Source organism: Nuphar pumila, chromosome 14 (assembly GCF_984573655.1).
Source record: "Nuphar pumila chromosome 14, dmNupPumi1.hap1.1, whole genome shotgun sequence".
NCBI classification, from domain to species: domain Eukaryota; kingdom Viridiplantae; phylum Streptophyta; class Magnoliopsida; order Nymphaeales; family Nymphaeaceae; genus Nuphar; species Nuphar pumila.
This window is the reverse complement of record NC_143262.1, coordinates 69,327,917-69,342,615: the sequence shown is the minus strand read 5'-3', so window position 1 is coordinate 69,342,615 and position 14,699 is coordinate 69,327,917. Positions and strand designations below refer to the sequence as shown.

General features: G+C 36.6%; 2 pseudogenes; both read right to left on the bottom strand.

Moving 5' to 3' along the window:
• Window positions 1–3,093: 3,093 nt before the first annotated feature.
• Window positions 3,094–8,687, bottom strand: LOC149816923 (transmembrane 9 superfamily member 1-like; annotated as a pseudogene).
• On the bottom strand, window positions 8,671–13,706 carry LOC149816922 (transmembrane 9 superfamily member 1 pseudogene; annotated as a pseudogene).
• Between the last annotated feature and the right edge of the window lie 993 nt (window positions 13,707–14,699).

The following is a 14,699-nucleotide window of genomic DNA, read 5'->3' as shown; positions in this document are numbered from 1 at the left end:
GACCGCTTTGACACTGTTAAACAGTTTAGAGTGCAATTGGGTCAAAACAACCCTTGACCAAAACTGTGAGATCCAAGTCATCCAGTTTAACTTTCACGCATCAAGATCTATTTGGATCTTAGATCATGGATCGGTCGCTTACCGGATCCACATTACTCACCTTGACTGAGTTCACCTATACTAAGTCTGATATCTACAAATCCAACAACTCATAAATTTCAATCTTACTTGCTTTCGGTTAACCAAGTTTCTCATCGACTCTTCAACCGTGCCCAACGATGTCAGCTTATTGTAACGACCCCAACTCATACCCCTTGAAAATATAGTTTTTTTTTTATCAATTACGAAAATATTTCCAGACATTCAGGGTCTTTATAGTTCCACTCACAATTGGATAACCACCCACCACAATAAAGCTTACACTTATCATCCATACCAAACCAAACCATTATTCATTTATTTGAAAGAAAGAATATTTAAGCAATAATTGTAAGAGATATATCAGAGTTATTTAAACAACATAAACGTAAAATAATGGAAAACTGAGCCGCGTTGTCCCCCTGTGAAGCGTCTAGCAAGAATGTGACACTCGTAACTCTCTGAGCCAGTCGCTTCACTGATCACCTGCGGCTGCAAAAAAACATAGAAGTAGGGTGTCAAAACCGAAATCCTGAGCACAGGTACTTCTAATGAAACAAGTGAGCTAAAGAACACAGATACGGTTTCATGCAATAATTTAGAGGAAAACAATTATGACAATTTCATAATTCAATTTAGCATTCATGCAAAATGAAATATTTATTAAGCATGAAAGAACATTAATCAACAGCAAGGATTACCATTTAAGTAAGCAAGACATTTAATATGCATCAGAAGTTAAACATCATGCATCCACCAACATGTAACAATTAAGGAAACATATAAAATATGCATATTCTAATACATAGCAGGATTATGCATGATTTATGTATAGTGCATGACCACTTTATTATCTTTCATTAAAGTTAGCATTTTCATATGCATGTCCCTATTAAATGCATACAATTTAAGTTTCTCTTTTTAATTATCGTTGCCTGCGGATACACCAAATGGATAAAATCTCCGAGGTCAAGTTAGGTTTTTAGGGTAGCTTAGCACACAAATTTGTATTTTATTACTAGGTCTCAAGCTTAGCCTTCGACTGAATCACCTTCAGAACATTAGACCTCCACATCTAATGTCGTGGACATAAGGGGCACCCCACGCCCACATCTGCCACTTCTTTGGTACCAAAATCACAGCAGCTATGTCAAACACACTACCCCTAGGCAAAGTGGTGGACTCTCCCTAAAACCATGGTCAGGAGAAGGAACCTCAATATCGGGTTCAGGGGACAAAATAAAGCCCACAGAGTTTTTGTATTCTCACAGTCTCCCCAAGATCGGATCTCTAGGATCCCCATTCTCTAGATGGGAGATCCTAGAACGTATATTACATTGTTCTTATTCATTATCCTTTTATTAAAAGCCAATTATTGAGTTTTGCAATTCAGCATGCAGAAACAAGGCAAAAGCTCGCATCTACCCCTACGAGAACCATCACGGGATTCCTGCCTGTAGAAACATATAGAATAGTGCAATAAAATAAATATGATTTTTGCGATGCATTTAAACAATTAAAGAAAGAGCAACCCAAAGCTCAAGGCTCTCCAAGCCCTTGATGATTCATTTAGACCATCGATGCATCATACGCAAAAACCACAACCTGAAATGTATGCAATGAGGTCAACACGCTTCCAAATGCATATTTATATATGTCAATTTAACCATGTGCATGATGTCAAATTCATATGCATGTGTTCACTATTCATGTGCACGTGTCTTTACGAAATCATTTCAAATACATGCATTCACTCATGAATCATCTCAATTGGGACAAGTGAACAACTCATGCATTTATGTACATGCGAAACATACATCAATGCATGCATGCACATGCATTTAAAACAAACTTCATATAGTATGATGCTTAAGCACGTTACATCAAGTCAAAGCATATAAATAATTCTAAATCTTGACATGTCTCGAGAACCAAAAATACATGCACACCACACCTTCTGAAAATTTATATGCACAGTCAGAAATGCAAACATATATCATGTGTAAGCCACAAAATATTAATAGGCATGTCTTTGTTCAATTCGGATACATACTCAAGTCAAATGCATACTTTTATTCATAAACCAATTCCAATTAAAATATGTGAATACACACGCCATGAGGTACGTCCCAAAATACATCAATTCCATGTATGCACATGCATATGCAAGCAACCTTGCACTAATGTCTTAATCAAGCACAACATGTTGATTCTAAGCACAAGAGAAATATTGTTCTTTCTTTGATTCACCTCCAGCAAAACATGCATACAAGTATATAATCATGCAAGTGCAATAACAATAACTTTCATGATCCATGTTTTCAATACATGCACATATCCATACATTCACATGCGTAGAAAGAAAAACTAGATCTTTAACACATGTAAACCAAGGAATAACATGAACACTTTTCATATGAGAATCTGTATATAACCATATGCAATTTGTTGAGTTAATGAACTTGAAAACAATTTTGCAAACCTAATCATCACCTAAGCATTGATCTTAATTGTGCCTAAAAAATCAGTTTTATAAGCATTGATCAAGTCATTCAAACTATATCCAGCATGAACCCAATTCAAGAACAAAAAACGCAGATTAAGGTATATATTTACAAGCATAAATCTTGATTATAACAAACAAAAATAAATCTCGATCATAACCTAATATGAGTCCGTTTATGTATAAAAACCCCATACACAGAATTTTTATGTGTAAAGAACCGAAAATACCCATATAAAAGAGGATCTATGGATCCTTATCCATGTAATCTAGTGTGAACACATAGAATCACTTTTTAACCATGGATTTGCACTAAATATTGCATGAAAATCGAATCGGAATTCAATTTCTCACATGATTCAAAAGAAATAACCGACACCTTTGCATGGATCAAGAAAAAGGACAAGGTTGATGGTGAAAATTTATTGAATGTTACCAGCTAAAATGGCCCCTCAAAGGATTCCCAAACCAATATAGAACATGAGAGTGTAACCAAAGTAGAAGCTAGTCTCGAAGAAGCCTGACATTTTAGTTTTCACATAATAGTAACATACATAGTACAAGTATACATAGACAGTGGTTGATGCTGCAGAGAAGGATGAAGTCCATTGCCAATGATAGCTAACAAGATGACAAGAAGAACCAGCATTGCAAGTTATGCACCAGTACCAACAAGTGCAGACAGCAAAAACCAAATTGCGTGGAGGTCTAAAATCATCACCATGCACCAGCTTCCATCCAGATTCTTCACTTACATCCCTTTCCAATGTCTCTAGATCATCATCTTCTCTGACATACTTTGCATAGTTGTTTCTCAGAGTTCACATCAGTATCATTGATACTAAACTAGTGAGGAAGACGACCATCATGAAAGGATTGAAAATGGAGAACCAATGAATCTAGTGCTCAAAGAAAGGATAATCCAGGTAAACATCAAAACGACGTACAAAGGTTACATTTGTTTGAACCCATTTCACTGAATATGTAAGTTCCAGTGTCTTTCCAACTTCCAGGGACTTGTGACCATCTTGTGTAAGATTCACATGAATAATCTTATTGTCGTTGTACTTCACCAAAGTACTTTTATGAGTAGCAAGCATATGTTTGTTGTCACTGGTTCTATTAGAAAGTAGCTCACCAACAAAGCCCCATAATGGCAAGTCATCCATGAAGAATTCAAACCAATAACTATTCTCAATTGCTTCTATAAATTGCGTCACCTTTGCAGCATCCAGCTCAAGTTCACAATTTGGTGCACGATCAACATTTTTTTTTTTTAGACTTTGTGTCGATCTGGCTGTCAATGAGTTCATTCCCACCAAGCACCTCACCAAGGCCGCCCCACTTGTGAGCAGGATTACCAGCTGACTGGCAAAATGGTAGACTGTAGTAGTTATACGTTTCTTGAGGATTATTGTAAGGCCTAACCTTGTTTACCCAAAGTATCACAGGATCGTCATCCTTATACTTGTGATCGGAATTGGATCGTCGGATACATCCTCGCCACTAGAGGATCGCTCACCCCTCCAAAAGAGAAAGAGAGAAGCCCTCCTCTCCCACACAATCCCTTCTCTTGCTCTGCTAGATAACCCACAAAGGAGGAGTGTCGGGAGACACACAGAGAGAAAAGGAGTGTGCGGCAGGGGGCTGCCGGCCTCTTGCCGACCCTCTGACAGATAGAGGAAGGATGGGAGAAGATGAAGAAACAAAAGAAGAAGAAGAGGAGAAGAGAGGGTAAGGGGTTTACCTACAAGGTGATCAACGAGGGAGAGCTCAGAGGCGCCGACGATGATGAGGGACTCAAGCATCAAAGGCTATCAGACTGAGGTGGCGCCACAAACGAGACTCACGACGGTGGAACACGGCAGCGAGATGGGGTTAGGGAAGAAGAGAGTCGGTCGGTGGGGTTGGCAACGGTGCAGCTTCAATCGGTCTCCGAAAGGGGAAAGGAAGGAGGATAAAATGGAGGTCAGAGACGTCACGACTCCAGCGACCCGCGGATGGGAGAGGAAAAAGGAAAAGAAGAATCGGGCGGTTGCGTGCGAGGGTAGGAGATAAAACAGATTGGGCATGGGGGTTTTGCGTTAGGGTTTTATCGAAGGTCATCACGTTTTGTTCGAACCCGGTTTGGGTCTGGTTCGGGCTCGACCCGAGGAGCTTAAAAGAACTTAATGTATATATATATATATATATATATATACAAAACAAAAAGGATCTATATACAAATTAAAGCAAAAATAAATAAAAATATAAAATTAAAATTTAGTCTATTTAGCGAATAACAATCTTATTTTAGATGAAAGTTTGGTTCTAAACAAAATTTTATTAAAATATTTCTTGTGAATAATGTTATGACCAAAATACCCTTTTTTACCAAATTGTTCTAAAAACCATAAAATTGTATTTTGTTATGTTCAAAACACCTCAATAATTTTATGCTCTTTAAAATGATAAATTTTCATGACAATATTATATTTTAATGATATTTTACCTTCAAAAAATATTGAAATTACTACTTTACTCTTCTTTGTTAGAATAATATAATTAAGCCTATAAAACACCTAAAATTGACATTAACTTAACTCGCAATAAGGCAATTCCTTTATTTATTCTCTTTTAAAATTTTATAGGTTTTACATCCCTACCCCCTTAAAAGAATTTTGCCCTTGAAATTAGAACCTACTGAATAAGTGTGGGTAGCACTAAACTCAAATATCACACGAGTGTAATAATCAACAACTAAGAAGATACCTTCGATCAGATCAATCCCATACTCCTGCGTAGAAGTCATAGCAGCATAGACTCTGCCACTAAGCTAAAGCACTAAAGCACACATTTTTTTATAAATTAGACCCTTACCAATCCTACCCCCCTTGGGGTTGATTACAAATAATAATTGCTCATACAATCAAACTAAGACTTTTAAATTCACACCAAATAAAAGTTTAAACTATGAATGCAATTAATCATATAAAGTTCATATGCTTTAAATAAAAGTATTAAATAGTCTTACCAGTGAAGAAGACTGCTCTGGAGGACGAGGCACGACTTGTTGATGCTTCAGGACAAGGCTCACATACCAAAAAAAAAATTTAATACTCAAAAGATGACAAAATTGCAAGCCTTTGTGGTGGCTCTGATGCCAAACCTGTAACGACCCCAACTCATACCCATTGAAAACACAATTTTTTTTTTTATCAATTACGGAAATATTTTCAGACATCCGGGGCCTTTACAGTTTCACTCACAATTGGATAACCACCCACCATAATAGAGCTTACACTTATCATCCATACGAAACCAAACCAAACCATTATTCATTTATTTGAAAGAAAGAATGTTTAAGCAATAATTGCAAGAGATATATAGAGTTATTTAAATGACATAAAAGTAAATAACGGAAAACTGGGCTACATTTCCTCTCTGTGAACCGTCTAGCAAGAATGTGACACTCGTAACTCTCCCAGGAGCCAGTCGCTTCACTGATCACCTACAGTTGCAAAAAAATATAGAAGTAGGGTGTCAGAACCGAAATCATGAGCACAGGTACTTCTAATGAAACAAGTGAGCTAAAGAACACATATAAGGTTTCATGTAATAATTTAGAGGAAAGCAATTATGACAATTTCATAATTCAATTTAGCATTCATGCAACATGAAACATTTATTAAGCATAAAAGAACATTAATCAACAACAGAGATTACCATTTAAGCAAGCAAGACATTTAACATGCATCAGAAGTTAAACATCATGCATTCACCAACATGTAACAATTAAAGGAAACATATAAAATACGCATGTTCTAATGCATAGCAGGATTATGCATGATTTATGTATAATGCATTACCACCTTATTATCTTTCATTAAAGTTAGCATTTTCATATGTATGTCTTTATTAAATGCATATAATTTAAGTTCAGCTTTTTAATTATTGTTGCCCGCGGATACACCAAACGGGTAAAATCCTCGAGGTCAAGTTAGGTTTTTAGGGTAGCTTAGCACACAAATTTGTATTTTATTACTGGGTCCCAAGCTTAGTCTTCGACTGAATCACCTTCAGAACATTAAACCTCCACATCTAATGTCGGGGATACAAGGGATACCACATGCCCATATGTGCCACTTCCTTGGTACCAAAACAACAACAGTTATGTCAAACACACTACCCCCAGGCAAAGTGGTGGACTCTCCCTAAAAACGTGGCCAAGAGAAGGAACCTCAATATCGGGTTCAGGGGGCAAAATAAAGCCCACAGAATTTTTATATTCTCACAGTTTCCCCAAGACTGGATCTCTAGGATCCCCATTCTCCAGATGGGAGATCCTAGAACGTATATTACATTGTTCTTATTCATTATCTTTTTATTAAAAGCCAGTTATTGAGTTTTGCAATTCAGCATGCAGAAACAAGGCAAAAGCTCATATCTACTCCTGCGAAAACCATCACGGGACTCCTGTCTCTCGAAACACATAGAACAGTACAATATAGTGCAATAAAATAAATATGATTTTTGTGATGCATTTAAACAATTAAAGAAAGAGCAACTCAAAGCTCAAGGCTCTTCAGGCCCTTGATGATTCATTTAGACCATCGATGCATTATACGCAAAAACAACAACCTGAAATGTATGCAATGAGGTCAACACGCTTCCAAATGCATATTTATATATGTCAATTTAACAATGTGCATGATGGTCACATTCATATGCATGTGTTCACCATTCATGTGCATGCGTCTTTACGAAATCATTCCATATACATGCATTCACTCATGAATCATCTCAATTGGGACAAGTGAACAACTCATGCATTTATGTACATGCAAAACACACATCAATGCATGCATACACATGCATTTGAAACAAACTTCATATAGTATGATCCTTAAGCACGTCACATCAAGTCAAAGCATATAAATAATCCTAAATCTTGACATGTCTCGAGAACCAAAAATACATGCACACCACACCTTCTGAAAATTTATATGCACAGTCAGAAATGCAAACATATATCATGTGTAAGCCACAAAATATTAATAAGCATGTCTTTGTTCAATTCGGATGCATAGTCAAGTCAAATGCATACTTTTATTCATGAACCAATTCCAATTAAAATATATCATGAGGTACGTCCCAAAATACATCAATTCCATGTATGCACATGCATATGAAAGCAACCTTGTACTAATGTCTTAATCAAGCACAACATATTGATTCTAAGCACAAGAGAAATATCGTTCTTTCTTTGATTCACCTCTAGCAAAACATGCATACAAGTATATAATCATGCGAGTGCAATAACAATAACTTTCATGATCCATGTTTTCAATACATGCACATATCCATACATTCACATGCGTAGAAAGAAAAACTAGATCTTTAACACATGTAAACCAGGGAATAACATGAACACTTATCATATGAGAATATGTATATAACCATATGCAATTTGTTGAGTTAATGAACTTGAAAATAATTTTGCAAACCTAATCATCACATAAGCATTGATCTTAACTGTGCCTAAAAAATCAGTTTTATAAGCATCGATCAAGTCATTCAAACTATATCCAGCATGAACCCAATTCAAGAACAAAAAACGCAGATTAAGGTATATATATATATATATATATACAAGCATAAATCTTGATTATAACAAACAAAAATAAATCTCGATCATAACCTAATATGAGTCATTTTATGTATAAAAACCCCATACACAAAATTTTTATGTGTAAAGAACCGAAAACACCCATATAAAAGAGGATCTATGGATCCTTATCCATGTAATCTAGTGTGAACACATAGAATCACTTTTTAACCATGGATTTGCACTAAATATTGCATGAAAATCGAATCGGAATTCAATTTCTCACATGATTCAAAAGAAATAATTGGCACCTTTGCATGGATCAAGAAAAAGGACAAGGTTGATGGTGAAAAATTGTTGAATGTTACCAGCTAAAACGGCCCCTCAAAGGATTCCCAAACCAATATAGAACATGAGAGTGTAACCAAAGTAGAAGTTGGTCTGGAAGAAGCCTGACATCTTAGTTTTCACATAATAGTAACATACATAGTACAAGTATACATAGACAGCGGTTGATGCTGCAGAGAAGGACGAAGTCCATTGCCAATGATAGCTAACAAGATGACAAGAAGAACCAGCATTGCAAGTTGTGCAGTAGTACCAACAAATGCAGACAGCAAAATCCAAATTGCGTGAAGGTCTAAAATCATCACCATGCACCAGCTTCCATCCAGATTCTTCACTTACATCCCTTTCCAATGTCTCTAGATCATCATCTTCTCTGGCATACTTTGCATAGTTGTTTCTCAGAGTTCACATCAGTATCATTGAGACTAAACTAGTGAGGAAGACGACCATCATGAAAGGATCGAAAATGGAGAACCAATGAATCTGGTGCTCAAAGAAAGGATAATCCAGGTAAACATCAGAACGGTGTACAAAGGTTACATTTGTTTGAACCCATTTAACTGAATATGTAAGTTCCAGCGTCTTTCCAACTTCCAGGGACTTGTAACCATCTTGTGTAAGATTCACATGAATAATCTGATTGTCATTGTACTTAACCAAAGTACTTTTGTGAGTAGCAAGCATATGTCTGTTGTCACTGATTCTATCAAAAAGTAGCTCACCAACAAAGCCCCATAAAGGCAAGTCATCCATGAAGAATTCAAACCAATAACTATTCTCAATTGCTTCACCTTTTCAGCATCTAGCTCAAGTTCACAAATTGGTGCACGATCAACATTTTTTTTTAACTTTATGTCGATCTGGCTGTAAATGAGTTCATTCCCACCAAGCACCTCACCAAGGCCGCCCCACTTGTGAGCAGGATTACCAGCTGACTGGCAAAATGGTAGACTGTAGTAGTTATACGTTTCTTGAGGATTATTGTAAGGCCTAACCTTGTTTACCCAAAGTATCACAGGATCGTCATCCTTATACTTGTGATCGGAATCGGATCGTCGGATACATCCTCGCCACTAGAGGATCGCTCGCCCCTCCAAAAGAGAAAGAGAGAAGCCCTCCTCTCCCACACAATCCCTTCTCTTGCTCTGCTAGATAACCCACAAAGGAGGAGAGTCGGGAGACACACAGAGAGAAAAGGAGGGTGCGGCACGGGGCTGCCGGCCTCTTGCCGACCCTCTGACAGATAGAGGAAGGATTGGAGAAGATGAAGAAACAAAAGAAGAAGAAGAGGAGAAGAGAGGGTAAGGGGTTTACCTACAAGGTGATCGACGAGGGAGAGCCTAGGGGCGCCGACAGTGACGAGGGACTCATGCATCATAGGCTATCAGACTGAGGTGGCGCTGCAAACGGGACTCACGGCAGAGGCACATGGCAGCGAGATGGGGTTAAGGAAGAAGAGAGTCGGTCGGCGGGGTCGGCGACGGCGCGACTCTAGTCGGTCTCCGAAAGGGGAAAGGAAGGAGGAGGAAACGGAGGTCAGAGACGTTATGACTCCAGCAAGCCGCGATCTGGGGAGGAAAAAGGAAAAGAAGACTCGGGTCGCTGCGTGTGAGGGGAGGAGATAAAAGAGAATGGGCATGGGGGTTTTGCATTAGGGTTTTATCGGAGCTCATCGCGTTCGGTTCGAACCCGGTTCGGGCTCGACCCGAGGAGCTTAAAAGAACTTAAAATAAATAAATAAATAAATATATATATATATATATATATATATATATACAAAACAAAAAGGATCTATATACAAATTAAAGCAAAAATAAATAAAAATATAAAAATAAAATTTAGTCTATTTAGCGAATAACAATCTTATTTTAGACGAAAGTTTGGTTCTAAACAAAATTTTATTAAAATATTTCTTGTGAACAATGTTATGACCAAAATACCCTTTTTTACCAAATTGTTCTAAAAATCATAAAAATGCATTTTGTTATGTTCAAAACACCTCAATAATTTTATGCTCTTTAAAATGATAAATTTTCATGACAAAATTATATTTTAATGATATTTTACCTTCAAAAATTATTGAAATGACCACTTTACCCTTCTTTGTTAGAATACTATAATTAAGCCTATAAAACACCTAAAATTGACATTAACTTAACTCACAATAAGGCAATTCCTTTATTTATTCGCTTTTAAAATTTTATAGGTTTTACACTTATCAACTAGGAAAAGTGGAGAAGTTCATAATAAATGAAGGGCCAAATGTCTTCCATTGCTTGCTATTAAGATACATTGTCAGCAGTCCCCAAACACCAAACTAGCTTTCGAAATTAATTATTCTCGAAAAAAAGAAAAAGAAAGCAGCTACAGCTACAGCTGGAGTAAAAGGAAAAATTTGGGACATTTAAGGAGGATCAAGATACTTGATAGAGGAGGTCAAAGCGAGAGGATTCGGAAAATTGCTGAGGGGTAGGAAGGGATGAGTCTTTACGTTCATGTTGCTAATGCCATAGTGACAAATATTGCATGAATTTTGTAAATCTCAAAAAAATGGAGTGATATTTTGTTAATCCTATAGTGATAAATATGGCGTGAATTGTATTAATAAGTCTGCGTTAAAACATGATATTTAGTTAAGGTAAAAAAAAAAAAGATGATAATATCATGACATTTGAAAAAGATTCTAATTTTAAAATTTAAATGAATATGTCACAGTTTTATCGCGATACATATATATTGGCAAAATCTTGGGATAAAAGCTTCCATTTTGATTTTTCACATGTTTTTATTTCTTTCTTTTATTGTATTTTTGAAAATAGAAAATTTGTTTAGTTGTTGAGATTTTTCCAAACAACCTGAGAAAGATAAATATTTTAAAAAATAAATTCCAAGAATTTCATGACAGATAAATTTCCCTGTAAACTTTTGCCAGACATGGTTAAGGTAGAGAATAAGAAACCTCTCTCATAGATGGAGATACTTATGCAAATCCCTTTTTTTATTCCTTATTTTTTTTTCTAACGGTCGAATCCATTCAAATCGTCCAACTGCTCTCCGCCCATCATATTTTTTGTTTAAACACAGATCAAATCTAATCTTATATAATATCTATTAAAATAAACTTTGAGAATAAAGAAATACGAAGACTAATAATAAAAACTAGGAAATTTTTCATTTAGGGCCCGACCTTTTGCCCCTAATTCCAAGTCTGGCCCAACCTTTTTGGAAATTCCGGATATGGCCATGGGTTTCCTGAAAAATGTCGACTATGAACCCCAAGTTAGGATCAATCACCTCAAAAACATGATTTGTTTTGGTTTCCCATACTGTTCTTTAAAATTGAAAAATACTCGTTCGTCCTCATGCGAAAGGAAAGAGTGAATACTTTGACATTTGATTATGAACGTTATTATTGTCAAAGTTCATAAATAACAATAAAGGTAGGACTTTGTTTGCTACTTTCCAGGATAGAGAGGCAGAGGCTCACATCAGGAAATTCATAAACGTGAGGCATATATTTGAAATTTGGGGCAAAAGCTTGGTCCCTAAATGGAATTTTCCCTAAAAATAAACTTGATTTTGGCTCATATGAGTCTGATACTAAAATAATCTTTGATGAGCCCTTATCAATATTTCCCAAATTTGAAACACACACACACATATATATATATATATATATATATATATATATATATATATATGTGTGTGTGTGTGTGTGTGTGTGTGTGTGTTTCAAAGGATTCACATTGTAAGTGTCAAAATACTGTAACCGATGGTTTGGAACAAGTTTAGTTGTGTTAGGTTAAAGCCATGTTTGGAAAGGCAAACCAATGTCACGCATCTAGTTCTTAGGAAAATATTAGTAAAGGAAAATCTCATGATATGTTGACAAAATATGGTTTTCATTGGGAAAATATTGAAAATGCTATCATATATAAAAATAGTGAAGATTATTAAGAATATAAAGTATTTAAAAGTGTTTTTACTGTTTTGATATTGCCATAGAAATACAATGTCTTCAAAGTAAGTAATGCTTTTAAAAATATCTACGTCTTTTGGAAATACATCGCTTCTAAAAATATCGCCAACATAAGTGACAGATGGTCAAACTATGAACTGATTAACAAACCACAATCCAATATATTCGATAACCAAAGAAGTACTCAAAATCCATTTGTCAACTTATAAATTATTTGTAAAACAGTTAGGCAGGGATTAGCTCTATGTGGGTCCTGATTGAGGTTTGGTTTTCATGGATCCTTATCCCATGGCAGGTTCTGGATCCATATCCAACTTCGCACTGCCTTTTTCAGACAAACCACAATATGTCTTTCCTTACGAAGAAGGCAAGCAAATGTTTTTGAAACAGGCCAGCAACGTGTTTAAAATGGGTCTGAATCGGCCAAACAGAGATTCTAAAATTTGGTAATATTTTTAAGGGGGGCATTTTTTTAATATACATATTTTTATTTTCAAATGACAAGTGTCATTTGATGGTGAAAAGTTGAACGATTCGAGCTCAATTCGATTCAATTTTTTGGTTTCTTTGAGAAACCGATTCATCTAGTGAACACATATTAACAACATTGCAGGACAGAACTGGGGTCAGAATGCCAAAACAGGTCTTGGTTCTAGGCAGTTTTAACAGGCCTACATGTGGACCTTGGATCATCCAATCGGATAGACTTATCCAGAAACTACCAACGATCATGTCTTAGGGGTGCAATACCCAGGGTTTTGGTCTGATATCCAACCAATCTCAGCTCCATTTAGTTGACTCTGATATAGAGATTCGGATCGCGATCTGATCAATTAATTATGTTGGATTCTTTTTTTTTATGCTTCCATACCAAAATCTAAAATCTGAATTTCCATGCAATTAGGATAAATAGCAAATAATCGGACCTAGACTATATCGGATATAGCCCCACCAGAGTGCAAGAGCGCCTGTTTGCATCACAGGCACCTGCTACCACATTATCCAAAACTTGTTTTTAAGGTGAAAATGAAAATTAGGAAAAAAAGAAGCAAAGTTAAAGAGAGTCAAGCGACACACTACCTGCTCCGCACGGTGGCGTCGTTTGATCAACTCCTCAACCAAACCAAAACCAGCCGTGAAAGAAACGCCATCGATGCCTCAACACGTCACCCCCACAAACATTAGAAATTCATCAAACCCAACCATCTCCACCTTCCCCCCATCATCAACACTCTTATAATAGAGAATCAAAACCCCCCACCAAAGCAAACCACAATCGAAAGAAAGAAAGAAGATGGCAAAATCATCGATTTCTTGGTGCTTCTCTGTGGCCATGGTGGCTTTGATGATGCTGTGCTGCTTGATTTCTGAACACAGAGAGTCGAGGGGTCAGAGAATGATGCTCCACAGCCACCAGCGGCCAATGGGGTATGTGTGCAATGAGATATATGTTGTGGAGGAAGGAGAGACTCTGCATACCATAAGCGACAAGTGTGGCGACCCTTTCATTGTGGAGGAAAACCCTCATATTCAAGACCCTGATGATGTCTTCCCTGGTTTGGTGATCAAGATTACACCCTTCAAGGGTAGATAAATTTTTTTAGTGCCCTTTGTAGTTAAATGGGTTGGAGGGAGAGTTGTCTTGTTGGTTTATTTCCCTTGCCCTGCTCTGCTATTGATTATGTACATTGTGAATGAGAAAGATGAAAAGATTATGTTACAGTAATCCTTTCTTCTTCTGTTTCTTCTTCCTCTTCTTTTCTTGTTAGAGAGATGATTGTCTTCTTGAGAGCGGGCGTGGATCTTAACGAAAGGGCAAACATCACCGCTGCAAATATATAGTTTTCCGAATGTCCTTCCAAGTATTCAAGTGGCTACAGAGATAGAACCTCTTCAAAGCATATATATATATATATATATATATATATATATATATATATATATATATATATATATATATATATATATATATATATATATTGGACTCTGGTCCTGAACAGACTGACAACCAGGTTGGGCTCAAGCCCCACCAAGACAAACTAGTGGTTGCAATGAGCTTAGTGGCTGGGGACCAAGTAGAATCTAAGACCCAGTTGAGCGCGCATTATGAAGGGTGATTATCATCCGACCCATTTCGAATGTAA